At 39.7% G+C, this 14,500-nt stretch overlaps 1 pseudogene across 1 annotated transcript; it reads right to left on the bottom strand.

Annotated features, from left to right (window-relative positions):
• Positions 1–333: 333 nt before the first annotated feature.
• Positions 334–13,128, bottom strand: LOC309853091 (large ribosomal subunit protein uL1 pseudogene; annotated as a pseudogene). The gene is made up of 3 exons (XR_014316609.1): positions 13,017–13,128; positions 11,899–12,008; positions 334–1,080 (listed from the first exon to the last, which is right to left on the bottom strand). The product of XR_014316609.1 is annotated as a large ribosomal subunit protein uL1 pseudogene (transcript).
• Positions 13,129–14,500: the final 1,372 nt, after the last annotated feature.

The following is a 14,500-nucleotide window of genomic DNA, read 5'->3' as shown; positions in this document are numbered from 1 at the left end:
GGGATATAGTTCCTAGACCTCTAGTTGCTTAGAGTCTAAGTGTGGGAGACCAATTAGGAAATGAGCTGTTACACACCGACAGATGCCACAGTAGAGTGTAAACAGGGTCCTTTGGGGGAACATGGAAAGGGTCCCCAAACCTACACTGGATAAGCGAGAGAGTTAAGATGGGCTCAACGAAGAAAACGAGGCCTGATGTTAGCCCTGGAGGATGACAGTGCTGTATCAGCCACTCAAAGCTCAACAGGGTACTCAAACAGAACAGTACTCGAACAGAGGGTACTTGTGGCAAATAAGGTGAAGAGGTGGTGAGAAGTCAAGAACCAAATCACATGCCTTAGAGGCACTGCCTCATTTAATCCTCAAACAACCCCAAGGATTAACACAATTTTTACTGTTGAGAATATTGAAGCATTGAGTTGTTGTTGTTGTTTTTAATGGCAACACTAGGGCTTATTAAGCTGTGCCTTAGTACAGGCACTGGGGCTTGCCCATGATCCTCTTGATGTATAAAGCCCGAATGTTCTACCAATTCCTCTTGAGCAATGACACCAGGAAACTGACAGCTAAGTGGACGTTGTACACAAGTCCATCATCTGTCATCTTGACATGGCCAACGGCCTTGCCAGACACAATACTTTCTTCATCTGGACTTTGATTTCGGACTTCACTTCATCCACTTTGGCCACCAGGTTCTCATGCGGGTTCAGGCCTGGACCCAGAATTCATGGATCTGTTTGATCAGAGATTCTGGAGCCCAAAAAGTATCATACTTCTTGGCCAACTTCTTGACTGATTTTTTTATTCTTGTTGATGCTTCAGGGCCTCAACGCCCATGTGGGGAATATCCACAGCTTTGGCCTCATCACCCTAAATCACACCTGGAGAACGTGGGGCAGGGAGTGGACCTAAGCCTGATGATAGGGTCATAGTTCTTCAAGCTGACTTGCAGCTCCACAGTCTCCGAACACTTCCAGTGCTTATGCTGGTTGCTGGGCAGGACTTCCTGCATAGCTTCGTACAGCCTGTCCCAGGAGACTTTGCTGCTCGTGCTGCTGCACACTGCAGTAACTGGAAAAGCTGAAGCATTGAGATTTTAAGTTATTTATTCATGATTAGCCATTCAGTCAGCAGAGCAGCCAGGATTATCATCCCAGAGTCCATGTTTTCAATTACTAGGATGGTGGCTTTCAATCTACCAGCTCACTGGTAATTGTTGGGAAGCTAATAAAAAAATGGAAACAAAACTAATACCCAGGCCCCAGTCCAGGGTCTATAATTGGTATCTGTGGAGGAAGAGGTTTTGTGAAAATGGAAACCCCTTTCGTTCATGTGACTAGTTTGCAGACAGGGTTGCAAACATAGATTCTGAGATGAATAGAAGCAATTTGCAGGCTGAGCCTATGCAATCAACCATTAGATCGTTCAACCTCCCAGTAAGTATAGGGAATGACTGGAGAACACCTAAGCCAGGAGCAGAGGAGGGTCTGGGAGTCAGGCCTTGTGACTCCCAGCTTCCCACTGCTCCCTATTATAAGATGCTCCTGGAATTGTGTCTAAGTGTTGTGGATGTTTCTTCAGGCACATACTCAGTATGAATACAGGCCACCAGTTAGACTTGCTTCATCAGATTTACCAAGCAATAGGAGTTATGAATCATCCACGGGATTTTAAGAATTCAGAATATAAAGCAATTTATGTTATTATAAAAAATAAAGCAATTCGTTTTAAACAGACATTTAAACAGTAGTCATCCCACAGCTTTACATGTTAGAGTCTGATTATGTCCCTTTCTCGGTTAAAACATGTGCATGGCTGCCCAATGCCTTTAGAATAAAGTCTAGACTCTTAGCAAGCCATCTATAGGGGAATCTTCCATGTCTGCTCTCCCCTGTAAACTCCAGCTGTGTAAAGGACTTTACCTCACAGGAAAGCCTCCAGGATTTTGTAGGTGAAGAGAGGCTTTACAAAAAGAAGTATGGGCAATAGTTTGCCGACCTGCATCCTAAATCCTCTTGGCTTTTTATACCAGCTTATACGTCCCCTGTTCTAAGATACCTTTTAACAGGCTTTGCTACCAGCCTTATCAACTCCTAAAACCCACTTTGCCAGTCTGATAAAAGCAGAGTGTTCTGCCAAGAGCCTAGGCTATAGAATCAGGTTGCCAAGCTTCAATCAAGATTCTGCCACTTAATAGCAGAGTAAACTGCAAAATAATTAACCTCTTGATGTTTCTGTTTCTTCATCTGTAAAATGAAGACAAAAGTAGGGTTATTATGAAGAACAAATGAGTTAATGCATCCAAGCGTTAGAAAGTCCATGTAGTTCATAATAAGCACCCAACAAATGATAGCTGTTATTGTTATCCTCATTGTTGTCACCATGAAATAAATAGAGAAGCTGCATATCAGCCCTAGTTTGCCTCTAAGAATATTTATTTTAGGTTAGTAATTAACACTAGGCATATACCACCTTTTGAATATTCTGAAAAAGTGGGTGGCTTCAGCATCCTACTCAATCTGATTGAGATAAAGAGCAGAAAATATTTATGTTTGCTTATCCCACATCCATTTTCAGAAAATTTGAATACAATTTCACTGAGCTGAAGGTCCCTCTTCCCTGATGCCTGTTGGAAAGCTACATCAACCACAAACAGGTACTGAATAACTCCTCTCTGTCAAAACCTATACTTGGAAATAAGCACAGAGAACTTGACATTGTCCCTATTATATAGAAACCTGCAACAGAGTGGGAGAGACAGAGCAGAAACACCAGCGAACTCACAGACAGGTCAACAGAAATGATCAGAACTGAAGCTCATGCAAATCATGCATTTTGTTGTTTATTTCATAGTGTGTACTGGAAAGGTTATTATTATTATTCAGGTCTTTTATATTCTTACTGAACAAGCCTGCTTGTTCTATGAGTTACTGAGAAGAGTACTCAAATCTCCATATGAAATTATGGGTTTCTCCATTTCTTCTTTTGGTTCTGTCCAGTTTTCCTCATGTGGTTTGAAGTTATGTTGTTTTGTGAATACACATTTAGGATGGAATGTTGTGTCTACTCGATGAACTTACCCTTGGTGTAAGTGTCCCTCTTTGTCCCTGATAATAGTCGTTTGTCTGAAGTCTCCTTTGTCGGATATTATTATAGCCATTCCAGCTTTCTCTTGATTGTTGTTTTCATGGCACACCTTTTTGGGGTAATCCCTTTAACCTTTACCATATCTATGTCCTTATATGTAAAGTAGGCTCTTTAGATAGCATATACTTGGTTCTTGTTTTTTAATCCATTTTATAATCTCTTAATGAATGTATTTCGGCCATTAGCATTTAATGTAATTTTTATATGGTTGGATTTAAGTCTATCACTTTACCCTAATTTTCCTCCCTTCCTTTTTTTAAATTTAAATTAAATTAGCCAACATATAGTACATCATTAGTTTCAGATGTAGAGTTCAATAATTTATCAGCTGCATATAACACCCAGTGCTCATCACATCATGTGTCCTCCTTAAATGCCCATCACCCAACTGCCCTATCCCCAACCAAATACCCTATCCCCACCCCTACCCACCTTCCCTCCAGCAACAGTTTCTCTCCTATAGTTAAGAGTCTCTCATGGTTTGTCTCCCTCTCTGATCACTTCAGATTCAGTTTTCCCTCCCTTCCTCTATGATCTTCTGTGTTGTTTCTTATCTTCCATATATGAGTGAAACCATATGATAATTATCTCTGATTGACTTATTTCATTCAACATAATCTCCTCCAGTTCCATCCACATTGATGTAAATGGTATGTATTCATCCTTTCTGATGGCTGAGTAATATTCCTGTGTGTGTGTGTACAGGCATTGTTATTTATATATACATATATATGTGTATATATATATACACACACACAATGGAATACTACTCACATTCTTTATCCATTCATCTGTCTATGGACATCATGGTTCTTTCAATAGTTTGGCTATTGTGGACACTGCTGCTATAAACATTTCCTCCATGATTTTCTTCCTCAATTACCCATTTCCTGCCTTTTCTGGGGTTATTTGAAAAAAAAATTTAGGATTCCATTCATTTTAATTTATCTGTTAACCTATGGCTATAGCTCTTGGGATTTTTTTCTCTAGGGTTCCAATATATACACCTAGTCTTTCACAGTGCACTTAGTGTTATTGTTTTACCACCTCCGCTAAAATGCAGAAGCCTTACCATCAAATAGTTCCCTTAACTCTCTCCCACATCATGTAGTAGTTGTATCTATTACTCTATATAAAATACTCTAACCAAGTTATAATTTTCACTTTAAACAGTCATGTATATTTTTAAGAGGAGAAAAACAATATTTTATATTTATCAAAAAACTTAGCATTTTGTTGCTCTTTCATTTCTTTTTTTTTTTTAAAGATTTTATTTATTTATTTGAGAGAGAGATAGTGAGAGAGAGCATGAGCAAGGAGAAGGTCAGAGGGAGAAGCAGACTCCCCATGGAGCTGGGAGCTCGATGCGGGACTCAATCCCGGGACTCCAGGATCATGACCTGAGCTGAAAGCAGTCGTCCAACCAACTGAGCCACCCAGGCACCCTCTTTCTTCATTTCTTAAGTTCCTAGTTTTCATTTGGTATCATTTCTATTCAGCCTAAAGAATCTCTTTTAGTATTCCATTTTAGCATAGATGTGACACTCCTCCCCCTTCATTCCCAGAGGAGATTTTCACTGGATATATAACTTTGAGTTGGCAATTCCTTTCTTTAAGCACTTTAAATACGTTGTTCTGTCTTCTGGCATGCATGGTTTCTCCTGAGAACTCTGCAGATATTTAAATCATTGTTCTGCCACATATAATGTGCTACTTTCTCTAGCTTTAGTCAAGAATTTTTATTTATAATTTTCAGAACTTTATGATATATTCAGAAGTAATTCTCAGTTTCTTGTATTTGATATTCACCAAGCTTCTTGAATCTAAATTTATGTATCTCACCAAATTTAGGGGGTTTTCAGCTAGTACTTCCACACAAATATTCCTCTCCTCCTCTCCTAAGACTCCAATCACATGAATACTAGACTTTTGATATTGTCCCATAAGGATCTAAGGTTCTGCTCATATTTTCAGTATTTTTTTCCTCTCTGTTGCTCAGACTGAAATATTTACATTGCTTTATCTTTGAGTTCATTGATTCTTTCCTTTTTCATCTCCAGTCTGCTATAAAATCTTATAAAATTTGAAATCTTATAAAGTATTTTTTCAAACTGTAATAGAAATAAACTAAAGATGAATAACAAAAAGATATCTGGAAATCTCCATTTGGAAATTAAACAGCACATTTCTAAGCAACCAAAAGGCCAAAGTCATAAAAGAAAGACAGCATACTTTAAACGGAATCAAGATGAAGAAACAACATATCAAAATGTGTGAGACACAGGCAAAGCAGATATAGAGAAATGTATTCACATATTAGAAAAGAGGAGTCTAAAAAAAAAAGAAAGAAAAGAGGAGTCTAAAATCAATTTAAGCTAACAACTAGGAAAGGGCAAGTAAATTACACTTAAAGTAAACAGAAAAAAAGGAAATAATAAAAAGTAGAGAGAAATCAATAAATCCAATAAACATAAGGCATAAAACAATGTAACTAAAAATATAAGAACCCTAGAGAAAATAAGAGGTTTAGCAAATTTGGCTACCATACAGGCCCCTGCCTGTTTTTGTTTAGCTGTGAGCTAACAATGGGACTAACGCTGATTTTTTTAAAAGACTATTCTTTTATGGTATGTGAAAATGATCAAATGATATTATTCCACAAATTCTATAAGGTATTACTGGAATATAGGCATGCTCATTTGTTTAAGTAATATTTCTGGTTGCTTTCATACTACAGCAGCAGAGTTATATAGTTGTTAATATAGACTGCTTTATGCTGAAGAGTTTATATACAAACCTATCAGCAACCACATATCAAAAACCACTACTAAACATACAAAAAGGGAGGGGGTTTGGGAGAAGGGGGTGGGATTACGGACATTGGGGAGGGTATGTGCTTGGGTGAGTGCTGTGAAGTGTGTAAACCTGGTGATTCACAGACCTGTACCCCTGGGGATAAAAATATATGTTTATAAAAAATAAAAAATTAATTAAAAAAAATAAACATACAAAAAATAGAGAGAAAGAAATCCAAATACATCACTAAGGAAAATCAGCAAAACACGAAAGAGAGGAAGACAATAAAGGATCAGAGAAAATCTCCAGAAACCACCACAAAGCAAGTAACAAAATGTTAATAAACACGTATCTTATCAATAATTACTTTGAATGCAAATGGACTAAAGCATCAATCAAAAAACTAAGGGTGTCAGAATGGATTAAAAAAAAAAAAGACCTATCTATATGCTGCTTACAAGAGACTCATATTTGACCTAATAACACCTGTAGATTGACAGCGAGGCATGGAGAAACATTCACTAAGCAAATGGATGTCAAAAGAAAACTGGAGTAGAAATACTTGTTTCAGACAAACTAGACTTTTTTTTTTTAAATTTGATTTATTTGACAGAGAGATCACAAGTAGTCAGAGAGGCAGGCAGAGAGAGAGAGAGAGAGAGAGGAGGAAGCAGGCCCCCCGCTGAGCAGAGAGCCCGATGCGGGGCTCGATCCCAGGACCCTGGGATCACGACCCGAGCCGAAGGCAGAGGCTTCAACCCACTGAGCCACCCAGGTGCCCCCAAACTAGACTTTTTAAAAAAATATTTTATTTATTCACTTGAGAGAGAGAGACAGAGCAGAATCAGAGGGGCAGGCAGAGGGAGAGGAAGAAACGGACTCCCCCCTGAGCTGGAAGCCTGACATGGGGCTCAATCCCAGAACCTTAGGATCATGACCAGAGCCGAAGGCAGACACTTAACCATCTGAGCCACCCAGGTGCCCCTGGACAAACTAGACTTTAAAAGAAAGACAGAAAAAAAAAAAAACCCACAAAAACAAACAAACCAACAAACAAACCCACGACTGTAACAAGAGATGAAGAAGAAGGACATTACATAATAAAGGGGATAATCCAACAAGAAGATGTAACAATTGTAAGTATTTATGCCCCCAATGTGGGAGCACTCAAATATATAAAACAATTAATAACAAACATAAGGAAATATATGATAATAATACAATAATAGTAGGGGAATTTAACACCCCACATATCAATGGGCAGATCAACTAAGCAGAAAATCAACAAGGAAACAATGGCTTGAATGACACACTGGACCAGGTGAACTTAACCGATATGTTCAGAACATTCCAACCTAAAACAGCAGAATACATATTCTCTACAAGTGCACATGGAATATTCTCCAGAACAGATCATGTATTAGGTCACAAATCAGACCTCAACAAATACAAAAAGACTGAGATTATACCATTTTATGTGTATAATTTACACCATTTTATGTGTATGATATACCATCAGCACATTTTCTGATCACAACACTATGAAACTTGAAGCCAACCACAAGAAAAAATCTGGAAAGACCACAAATACATGGAGGTTAAGTAACATGCTACTAAACCATGAATGGGTCAACCAGAAAATAGAGAAGAAGTTAAGAAATATACAGAGACAAAAGTGAAAACATGATGGTCCAAAATCTTTAGGACACATCAAAAGCAATCCTAAGAGAGAAGTATATAGCAATAGAAGCTTACCTCAAGGAGCAAGAAAAATCTCAAATAAACAATCTAACTTACATGTAAAGGAGCTAGGAAAAAACAAAAACAAAGTCTAAAGCCAGCAGAAGGAAGGAAATAGTAAAGATTAAAGCAGAAATAAATTATATAGAAACTAAAAAACAGTAGAACAGATCAATGAAACCAGGAGGTGGTGCTTCTTTGAAAAAATCAATAAAATTGATAAACTTCTAGTCAGACTTATCAAAAAGAAAAGAGAAGGGACCCAAATAAATTAACAAATGAGATAGGAGAAATAACAACCAATACCACAGAAATAAAAATAATTATAAGAGAACATTATGAAAAAGCACAGACCAACAAATTGGACAGCCTGGAAGAAATGGGTGAGTTCCTAGAAATATACAAACTACCAAAACTGAAACAGGAAGAAATAGAAAACTTGTAATCAAAAATTTCCCAAGAAACAAAAGTTCAGAGCCAAATGGCTTCATAGGGGATTTCTACCAAACTCTTAAAGAAGAGTTATACCTATTCTTCTCAAACTATTCCAAAAAATAGAAAAAGAAGGAAAACTTCCAAACTCAACCTACAAAGCCAGCATTACCTTGATGCCAAACCAAAGAATCCATTAAAAAGGAGTATTATAAGGGCACCTGGGTGGCTCAGTGGGTTAAAGCCTCTGCCTTCAGCTCAGGTCGTGATCCCAGGGCCCTGGGATCGAGTCCCGCATCGGGCTCTCTGCTCAGCGGGGAGCCTGCTTCCTCCTCTCTCTCTGCCTGTCTCTCTGCCTGCTTGTGATCTCTGTCAAATAAATAAAGTGAAAATCTTTAAAAAATCTTTAAAAAAAAAGGAGCATTATAGGCAAATATTTCTGATTAATATGGATGAAAATGGATGGAAAATTCTCAATAAAATACTAGCAAATTAAATACAACAGTACCTTAAAAGAATCATTCATCATGATCAAGTGGGATTTATTCCTGGGCTGCAAGGTGGTATAATATTTGCATATCAACCAGTGTGATACCCTACATCAATAAAAGAAAAGATAAGAACATATGATCCTTTCAATAGATGCAGAAAAAGCATTTGACGATGTACAACATCCATTCATGATAAAAAACCTTCCACAAAGTAGGGATAGAGGGAACATACCTCAACATGATAAAGGCCATATACAAAAAAAAAAAAAAAAAACCCCATAGTTAATATCATTCTCAATGGGAAAAACCTGAGAGCTTTTCCTCTATGGTCAGGAACAAGACAAAGATGTTCACTCACAGCACTGTTATTTAACATAGGATTGGAAGTCCTGGCTTCAGCAATCCAACAACAAAAGGAAATAAAAGGGATCCAAATCTGGAAGCAAGAAGTCAAACTTTCACTATTCGCAGATGCCACGATACTCTGCAGAAAACCCAAAAGACTCCACCAAAAATTGTTAAAAGAGTTACGAAAATTCTGTAATGTCACAGCATACAAAATCACTGTATGGAAATCTGTTGCATTCTATACACCAATAATAAAACAGCATTTACAACTGCATCAAAAACCGTAAGATACCTAAGAAAAAACCTAATCAAAGAGGTGAAAGACCTGTACTCTGAAAACTGGGAAAAAACTGATGAAAGAAATTGAAAAGGAAAAAAAGAAATGGAAAGACACTCCATTTTTGGAAGTGGAAAACATTGTTAAATGTTTTCTTCCACTGGAATAAAAAACATTGTTAAAATTTCTATACTACCCAAAGCAATCTACACATTTAATGCAATCTTGATCAAAATACCAATAGTATTTTTAACAGAGCTAGAACAAACAACCTTAAAATTTGTGTGGAACCACAAAAGACTCCAAACAGCCAAAGCAACCTTGAAAGAGAAAGCAAAACTGGAGGTATCACAATTCTAAGACTTCAAGTTATATTACAAAACTATAGACATCAAAACAGTATGGTACTGGCACAAAAATAGCCACACAGATCAATGTGTCTGTGTCTGTGTCAACACACAGAAATCCCAGAACTGGACCCACAACTATATGGTCAATTAACTTTAGACAAAGCAGGAATGCATACCCAATAGGACAAAGCATGTCTTTTCAACAAATGGTGTTGGGAAAACTGGACAGTACCATGCAAAAGAACAAAACTGGACTGTTTTCTTACACCATACACAAAAATAAATCCAAAATGGATGAAAGACCTAAATGTGAGGCAGGAAACCATCAAAATTCTAGAGAAGAACAGAAGCAGTGAGCTCTCTGACATCGACCATACCAACTTCTTTCTAGATATGTCTCCTAAGGCAAAGGAAACAAAAACAAAATAAACTATTGGGATTACATTAAAATAAAAGGCTTCTGCACCATGGAGGAAACAATCAACAAAACTAAAAGGCAATCTATGAAATGGGAGAAGATATTTGCAAATGACATATCTGATAGAGGGTTAGCGTCCAAATATATAAGAACTTCTACGAATCAACACCCCCCAAAAAATTACAATTAAAATATGGACAGAAGACATGAACAGGCCTGTCTCCAAGTAAGACACACAGACGGCCAACAGACACATGGAAAGATGTTCAACATCACTTACCGGGGAAATGCAAATCAAAACTATAAAAAGGTTCTGCACAGCAAAGGAAAGAGTCAACAAAACAAAGAGGCAACCCACAGAATGGGAGAAGATATTCACAAATGACACTGCAAACAAAGGGCTGATATCCAAGATCTATAAAGAACTCCTCAAACTCAACACTCAAAAAACAGATAATCACATCAAAAAATGGGCAGAAGACATGAAAAGACACTTCCCCAAAGAAGATATACAAATGGCTAACAGACACATGAAAAAATGTTCATCATCATTAGCCATCAGGGAGACTCAAATCAAAACCACAATGAGAAACCACCTTACACCAGTTAGAATGGCCAAAATTAACAAGACAGTAAACAACAAGTGTTGGAGAGGATGTGGAGAAAGGGGAACCCTCCTACACTGGTGGGAATGTAAGCTGGTGCAGCCACTTTGGAAAACAGTGTGTTAAGAAATTAAAAATAGAGCTACCCTATGACCCAGCAATTGCACTACTGGGTATTTATCCCAAAGATACAGATGTAGTGCAAAGAAAGCCATCTGTACCCCAGTGTTCATAGCAGCAATGGCTACAGTCGCCAAACTGTGGAAAGAGCCAAGATGCCCTTCAACAGACAAATGGATAAAGAAGATATTGCTCATATACCCAATGAAGTATTATGCCTCCATCAGAGAGGATGAATACCTAACTTCTGTATCAACATGGACGGGACTGGAGGAGATTATGCTGAGTGAAATAAGTTAAGCAGAGAAAGTCAATTACCATAGAGTATCACTTACTTGTGGAGCATAAGGAATAACACGGAGGTCATTAGGAGAAAGAAAGGAAATGTGAATCGAGGGAAACCAGAGGGGGAGACGAAGCATGAGAGACTGTGGACTCTGAGAAACAAACTGAGGGTTTTGGAGGGGAGGGGGTGGAGGGATGTGTGAGCCTGGTGGTGGGTATTAAGGAGGGCACGGATTGCATGGACCACTGGGTGTGGTGCATAAACAATGAATCTTGGAACACTGAAAAAATAAGATAAAATTTTTAAAAATGAGATATCACTTCACATCTATTAGAATGGCTAAAATCAACAACACAAGAACAATTGTTGGTGAAGAAGTGGAGAAAGGGAAACCCTTTTACACTACTGGTGGGAATGCAGAGCAGAGCCACCAATGTGGAAAATAGATGGAGATTCCTCCAAAAGTTAAAAATACAACTACCCTATGATCTAGCAATTGCATTACCATGTATTTACACAACGGATACAAAAAGGCTGATTCAAAGGGAAACATGCCCCCTGATGTTAATGGCAGCATTTATCTACAGTAGACAGATTATGGAAACAGCCCAAGTGCCCATCAACTGATGAATGGATAAGGAAGATACGGTGTATAAATACAAAGGAGTATTACTCAGCTATAAAAAAGAATGAAATATTGCCATTTGCAACGATGTGGATGGAGCTAGAGTGTACTTTGCTAAGTGCAATAAGTCAGTCAGAGAAAGAGAAATACCGTATTATTTCCCTCATAGGTGGCGTTAAAGAAACCAAACAAAGGAGCAAAGGAAAAAAGAGAGGCATACCAAGAAAGAGACTCTCCACGATAAAGAACAAACTGATAGTTACCAGAATGGAGGCTGGTGGAGGGATGGGTGACACAGGAGATGGGGATTAAGGAGTGCACTTGTCAGGAACACTGGGTGACGTACAGAAGTACGGATCACTATATTGTACACCTGAAACGCATATTATGCTCTATGTTAACATACAGGAATTTAAATAAAAGCTTGAAAAAGTAAATATAATTGTTATTATTCATGCCCAAGAACTCTCCCATACCTTCCTGTATTTATTTATTCAACAAAAGTCAAGGCATCGCGGTAGAAGAATTTAAAGATGGGTTAAGGAAATACCTTCTCCCCTGAGAGGAGATAACCTAAGAAGAAGAGAGACGCTAAGTCCTACTCCGGTGACGCTCTGCTTCCAGGAGCCAACGCGCCATTCCCTCCTCCCAGGGGCCTTTTTCAAGAAGTCCAGGCTGGGGAAGGAAAGGAGGCTGAGAGAATCACAACTTCATTAGAACTCCCGCATAAATTACGGTGGTGTCCCAGACAACAACCAGGAATGACTCTTTATAACTACTTAAATTTAGATTAAAAAAAAAAAATGGGTATCTGGGTGCAGCCTCCCTTCCTTCAGGGATCCCAGAAGGGTCAGAGCTCGGACCCCATCCCAGGTTCACAGATGCTTTTATGGAACTGAGAGCTTCTCCAGAAATTTAAAAGTACTGCTTATCAAGAGACCTAATTTTTTTTTTTTACCCCAAGCCAGACTCTAAGCCTTCCGCTGCTGCATCCTCATTTAACTCTTAAAGTAACTCTACTAGGTAGACACGACTACTCACTTAAAGAAAAGAGGCAGAGACACAGGTTCTCCGAACAGTATACAGCCGGGGAGCTGGGAAAGGGCAGCACTGGCCGGGGGTCGGGGAAAGGGTCGGGGAAGTGCAGAACCCGGGAGACCCTCACTCCCAGCGACGTCGGCGCCCGGCCCCGGCCCTGAGCCGGGGATGCACGCACTGCCCCGCACTCCACAGAGCTCATTCAGAAGGAACACAAACCCCGCCCTTCGCCGCCGGCGGATTCTCTTCCCCAGGGTCGACGGCCAGAGGACCATGGGCCCACGGCGAAGTGACGCCAAGTCACTGCGGCTGCCGGGAGGGTTCTCGAGGAGGCAAGGCTCACCTTTCGCAGAGGAATGAAGGCCGCGTCCTCCTGTACCGGGAGCGGAAGCGACTCTGTCTACAGAGACGTCCTGGACTACGCTTCCCAGAATTCCCGACGAGAGCAGGGTCGCAGCCTCTGCCTCCTACAGCGGAAGTTATCCTGCTGTACTGTGTTCCCGGACTACACTTCCCAGAATCCCCAGCACCCCTCTCGTTGCCTTCCTAGGGCGGAAGTGTCGGCTGTCACACCGAGATCCTGGATTGTATTTAAAAGCGTGTGGCTCCGGATCGAATTTTGTAACCCGGGAATGCTGCCAAGTGTATAGAACTCTTTAATGTACGTCTGTATTTTCTCATCAACGATGCATTCAGGGCGTCTTTTCGGAGCTTAATGCGTCTGACCTTGTGGATCTTGTGGACCACAAATCCCGGAATCTCCTGCGGAGTGGCCCTTTCCTCAAGGCTCTCCCTCTGTTTGGGATAGTCAGCGTTTAAATAGTCGGTGTTCTCTTTTGGAGAGTCAGCCTGAATTAATTCTATACTGTTAGTCTAGCTTGGCCGCCCCGCCTCCATCGTTTTCTTGAAATTTTTTCTTCCAAATGTGACAAAAACTAAGACAACTCAACCAAAACAAATTACCTATTCGAAGAAGCTTCCTTATAGACGCTAGAGAACCTTAAACTGGGAGAAAGAGGAAAGGAAAGGGAGAGGAAGGAAGGAAAACATTACAGAAAGGAAGAGATGGATGCGGGGTTTGGGAGGGGCGGAATGCAGATACTATAAGGAAATTTTTGCTGACCTGTACTGAGTATCGAATTTGACAAATATAGAGTCTCAACCTTAGTGTGACTGGTTTGCATTTCTTTATTCTTTATGGGCATGCATGCATCCAGAACTGACTGAGAGAGATAGAACAAGAACAGGGCAAGAATGTTCCCATTCGGGATGCCTGGGTGGCTCAGTGGGTTAAGCCTCTGCCTTCGGCTCATGTCAGGATCTCAGGGTCCTGGGATCGAGTCCCGCATCGGGCTCTTTGCTCGGCAGGGAACCTGCTTTCTCCTCTCCCTCTCTCTTTCTGCTTGCCTCTCTGCCTACTTGTGATCTCTGTCAAAAAAAAAAAAAAAAAAAAAATGTTCCCATTCAACACTTTTTTCAACATTACACTGGAAGTTGTAATTAATGCATTAAGATAGGAAAAGAAAATTAAAAGTATACGGATTGGGAATGAAGAAATAAAACTGTCATTGTTCACAGATGATATGATCATCTATGTAGAAAGTCCAAAAGAAGGGGCACCTGTGTGGCTCAGTGGGTTAAGCCTCTGCCATCGGCTCAGGTCATGATCTCAGGGTCCTGGGATCAAGTCCGGCATCGGGCTCTCTGCTCGGCAGGGAGCCTTCTTCCTCCTCCTCCTTTCTCTCTCTCTCTCTGCTTGCCTCCCTGCTTACTTGTGATCTCTCTCTGTCAAATAAATAAAATCTTTTTTTAAAAAAAGTCCAAAAG

This window comes from Mustela nivalis, assembly GCF_964662115.1.
Source record: "Mustela nivalis genome assembly, chromosome: 18".
In the NCBI taxonomy this organism is placed as follows: domain Eukaryota; kingdom Metazoa; phylum Chordata; class Mammalia; order Carnivora; family Mustelidae; genus Mustela; species Mustela nivalis.
This window is presented reverse-complemented; position numbering and strand designations above follow the sequence as displayed.